Genomic DNA, 5,339 nt, shown 5'->3' with positions numbered 1-5,339 from the left:
ATGCTCCGCATTGCTCAAAAATGAGCACTGTGGGAAATGGAAAATTGACAGTGAACCTGAATTTTTTACCAAGAGCAACATGTAAAATTTATATTTCGCAAACATGGACTCCGAGCCTAGGTGGTTGGTTTTTAAAGGGCATTGCAGTGTTCGAGGATTACAATTTAAGCTCTTAAAATCTTAAGATGTGGGAAATAGGAAGATGAACCATCCATTCTGCCCCTCTAACATGCTGCGCTATTCAATAAGATCATGGCTGAATTGATTGAGGCATTGACTTGATTTCCCTAAGAGAACACCCACTCCCCAACTTATATTCAATGAGCTATGGTAGTTTTTATAGCCACAGTCCAATCTTGAAGCCAGAGCCCAAGAGAACAATAAAAATGTTATTTACAATCAGGACCATTCGGAAGAATACCTTTATAAATGGAAAACAGCAATGTATTCTGTTTGTGAAGAGAGTTGGCAAGTTTTCCATATACATGTTCAAAGACTCATCCAACTTTGTGAAGGCCACACAGGACTCAGATATCGATAGGAATGCCATGTCCATGTGCACATTTGAAATTGCTAGCCTATTCACCACTATTCCTCCTAAGGAATTCGTAGATATTTGCGGTGCAGCATCATATAGTGACGATCTCGACCAGCCAACATGGCCTGAATAAGGCTTCACTGCAATTTTTATTCCACAAGTTGCGCAGTTGAGTTCAGTTTTTATGACACTATGCATGCCCAAATAGACGTTGCTGCCATGGGATCCCTTCTAGGTCCAGCTGTCTCAAACATTTTTGCTGACTTCCATGAGAAGTGTTTCTTCGAAGAAACGGATCCTTACCTCCTACGCCCAGCATATTTCCAGTATGTGTATCATACGTTTGCTGCATTTAATTCAACAGCTGCATGTAAGAACTTTCTGATCAGGCCTACTTGGCTCTAACCTTCACTCAAATTCGCCTATGAAATGCAACAGATGAACTCCGCTTCCTTAACATTCCAGTTCAACAAATTTCCATAAAGTTCTCCACCACCGTCCTACAAGCCTACCTTCACTGGTTAATACAGATGTTGGGATTCTTACAGTCCCACATGCAAAAGATAGGACTTAAAGGTAATCTTGTAAATAGGGCCCCAACTATTTTCTCACCATGCAAGCTTGATGCTGCAATAGGGCGCATCAAAGGCATCCTGCAAGGCGATTGCTGCCTTGAGCTGATCATTTGGCACTGTGCATCGCGCAAACTCATGAACATGACTAAGGCCGACATTTTCGGCCCTGAAATTTGCAGAGTCTGCGTCAGATAACCCTGGAATTGCAGGGTATCTCAAAGAAAGAATAAGCAAGATTTGAAGCTGGCTGTTTCACGCTGCTACTGTGCAGTAACACAATGAATGGTATTCGCTGCAAACACGATGCTGCAGTCCAGCCAAAAAGACATTCAGCCAAACATACAAATGACTAACGTGGTATATGAATGTCAGTGTTAGTGTAATGCTAGGTAAGTAAGGCATACATTCCAAAGCCTGGCCCATCAACTCAAACAGCATGTCCCAGCCACTGTTCACAATGTTCAAGATACAGATCATACCAAACAAGCCTGAGCTTGCAAAACTCAAAACACGGTGTCCTACAATGCATGTGATTCCGTGATTGGGTAACATTTGATAAATAATCCACAATTACACTGACAACCAATTTATTATTGTCAGTTGGGCTCGAAGTGTGGCGCATTTCTGTGTCCTGGAACTAACTAAATTAATACGCAGGGACCTATTCTTGCAGACATCTACACACCATTTGCCTTGTTCAGCTAAACAACATAAGTGACAGTTATTTGCTGACTCAGGATAATATACTGATCAATAAAGGTCAAGCTGCCTGGTTCAAATTTCGAACAATTCCTGGCAGCTAACTGTCAGTCACCATCACTGGTGCATTCTCCATGGCAACGCCTCGACCAGTCAGAGTCCACTTGCAAACCAATTCCTTCATCATATAAAATATGAATTGCTGTTTTGCCCTGACTTTGGTATTCTTACGAAGTGTCCTGATGAGTGCTGGGCGAAAAGCTTCAACATGTCACTTTTGCCAGCAACTCAAGTTCTGTACTACCAAAATATTGTAAGTAGCTCTTACATAGTGGAACAATGTCCGTGTCCCCGTCTCAACCTCTCTGAAATTTTCGCGGCACTGATTCCTGTCAATCAAATCATCCTTTTCCACGTCATATGCTTTGATCAGTGGTCTGCCGATGTCCAAGGTAAATCTGCACAGGAATGAAACCCATTCCTTCATTTTCTACAACTGAAATTCTATTTCACTGACTCTGTGCCGAGAAAATCTGACATGAAGGCAACTCCTGATGCTTTGTTATTATGCAGGTTACCACCATAACTAATGAGTAAGGAAAATAACCAGGGGTAACGCTCGGGTCCTCGCTGCCTCGTGCGAGAGGAATTTTTGAGCGGGTAAAGGTCGCCCAGAAGGTGACCCGCCTACTTTGTGGGAGGCCGCAGCGCAGTGATCTGCCCGGCCCCGTCCCCCAAAACCATCCACACAGTGCCACATTCTGCAGTCCAAACACACAACCAGCTCTACAACATCTTTGCCTCATTACATTTAATTAATTATCTGAAGTCTTTATTGCAAAACAAATGCAAACATTTCCGTTACATCAAGTAAATTAACTAATTAATTCATAAATAAATTACAGTGCTTCTTCATTGGCCATAATTCGAAACACCACCTTCGTTCAAAGAAAGAATTAAAAACATGGAAAGTCACCAGCAAAACACTTACATTCGGACCCTGTTACTGCCTCTGGATTTCAGAGCTCAGGCCTCGCTCTCTCCAGCTCCTGTGGAAGGACCATTCCTGGATCTGAATCGTACCAGAAGAGCGCGTCTCCCTCATTGTGCCTAATTCCCCGAGTTAATTAATTACCATCAGAAAAAAACAAAAAAAAAACAAAAAAACTGCAGATGCTGGAATTCCAGGTAATTCTGTTTTTGTTTTTAATTAATTACCATGTCTATCAGAACAAGTTGGTTCTACTCATGCCACAGGGCAAGTCACTGAGTTGTGCTGCACTTTCTAACAGTCAACAGGGAATACCTGTACTTAGAGATGCCAGAAAGTGTACATGAGTGCGTATCTAGTTATAAAGAATACACGTGGTAAAGAAGAGTTGTGTTTACAGAGGCACCTCAGCAGGACTTTGAATGTTAGCGTTAATATCCGAGGCTCCACCGAGAGGTCAGAGGGTGGAACTGCACTTAGGTGCACTCTACAGTGTGGGTCACCAAGTGGGTCTGGGCTTGCTGAGACTCGACAGGGGATTTCACAGAGTGGATCTGTAATTCGAGTCGGCACATGGGGGTCACAAATTATGTCTTATTTTGAATCTGGTTATCCAGTGCTCTACACAGTGAGTCACAGTGCTGGTTTGTATTAAATCCTCCACAAGTGAATCATTGTGTTTGTCTGAAATCACAGAGCATATGGTGTAGCCAAATGTGCTTGTGTTTGTATGGATTCCACAGTAGGAGACTCAGAGGGGATTGGCACTATGATGAATGCAAGTGGAGTTTCATACTTGATCTGCGATTGCAGAGATTTCTGAATAAGGATTGTATTCACAGTGATTCCAGACTGACGTCATTTGACCTGGAATCAGTACGGTAAGGGATTCTTTGAAACGTCGGTGGAACCGGAATGCTTTTTTTTTCTTCTGAATCTTTGAAAAGGTCGTTGAGGTCTGTGCATCAGCTGTAAAAGTATCAGTCGAAAGGAGATTGAGGCGTAGTGTTAATGTCACTCGGATAGAAATCCAGAGGCACAGGCGAATACTCTGTTGACAAGATTTCAAATCCCACCACAACAGCTGATGGAATTTGAATTTAAATAACAAACAGGAATTGAAAAACTAGTCCCAATGATGGTGACCTTGAAACGATTCTCTTGAAAACCGGCCCATGTACTTCATGAAAGGAAATATGCCACCCTTAACCAGCCTGACCCACATGTGACTCCAGACACACAGCATCTTTTTTTTAGTCTCAACTGCCCTTTGAAATGGTGTGGCAAGTTACACAGTTCAAAGGCAGTTAGGAATGGCCAACGGAATGGGCAATAAATGTTGGCCTTGCCAGCGATGTCAAGGCTAAATGGAGTTTTCCAACAAATTGGTAACTGACAATGTTTGGTCTCTCCTTTGTACATGAGATCATATAGTGAAAAGGCAATAGAGTATACTCATTTGAAGGAAGCATAAGTAGATAGTTGTTCCACCTGGGAGGACTTTTTGAAGCCTTGTATGGTGACAAGAGTTGAGATGAATGTACAGGTGTTGTATCCACTGTGATGACATAGAGATGTGGTATGGGAAAGAGAGAGGGACTTGGGGTGAGTGAGAAATGGGCTAGAGTGCAGTGTAGGGAACGGTCCCTTCAGAATGATGAAAGACAAGACAGGGTACCTGTATTTGGTGGCAGCATCATACCGGAGCTGGCTAAAATGATGGAGAAAGGAGGAATTTGGGAACAAAGTTAATGCCCCAAATGTTACTTTCAGTGGCAATGTTGAGGGCAGTCCCATTGGCCGAGATGCTTCCTGCACCCCAAAGGAACTTCCCGTTTTTTACCTGAGACTTCCTAGACCCCTGCCAACTTAGTTGAAATTCACTCCAATAACACAAGCAAATAACACTGCTAAGAATTTGTACTGAGCTGAATACTGATTGGAAAGAGCGGTGCACTCAGAGACTGCTGGCACTATCTTCCTCTGCCTTATAGACAGCCTGTTGCTCATTCTTCTCTTCTCACCCGGGTTGGCCACATCCATAACAGCACTATACACAAATTGTCCATTCAGTCATGATAACGAATATTTTTTATTTAGCCTGATAGCGAATAAAGTGTATAAATTAAAAGGCATAAATTGTTGATAATTCTCAATTGCATTCGTGGAAGAAAAATGTAGATTTTCAGTTATGTTACCTTGCTCCAGAATCTGGTGGAATTATTCATAATGTATTGAGTATTCAACATAAAAAAAAAAGTTATTCGATCTTGATTTGAGAATGAACACTCTGGTGCATTAATTGGCGCTCAATTGTATTATTGGACTTAACAAATAATACAAGGCGTGGAAAGAGACACCTCATTGGTTGTTGGCCATGCTAACTGCACACGGGAGAAAAAATAATTGTAAGTGATTAAGTTGGCTATGAAAACCAATGCGCAGTTGAATGTTCACTGAAGTCAGCTACTTGTTCGTACATGATAACAAAATAAAGGAGAAAAAATTTCCAATTAATTTTTAGATTGGACATAGT

At 41.9% G+C, this 5,339-nt stretch overlaps 1 non-coding gene across 1 annotated transcript; it reads left to right on the top strand.

Moving 5' to 3' along the window:
- Positions 1 to 2,389: 2,389 nt before the first annotated feature.
- LOC121273540 lies at positions 2,390 to 2,536 on the top strand. The gene has a single exon (XR_005942045.1). It is a non-coding gene; the product is annotated as a U12 minor spliceosomal RNA (small nuclear RNA).
- The last annotated feature ends 2,803 nt before the right edge of the window (positions 2,537 to 5,339 follow it).

Source organism: Carcharodon carcharias, assembly GCF_017639515.1.
Source record: "Carcharodon carcharias isolate sCarCar2 chromosome 24 unlocalized genomic scaffold, sCarCar2.pri SUPER_24_unloc_3, whole genome shotgun sequence".
Taxonomy (NCBI): Eukaryota; Metazoa; Chordata; class Chondrichthyes; order Lamniformes; family Lamnidae; genus Carcharodon; species Carcharodon carcharias.
The sequence above is the reverse complement of the archived record's forward strand: the minus strand, read 5'-3'. Positions and strand labels throughout refer to the sequence as shown.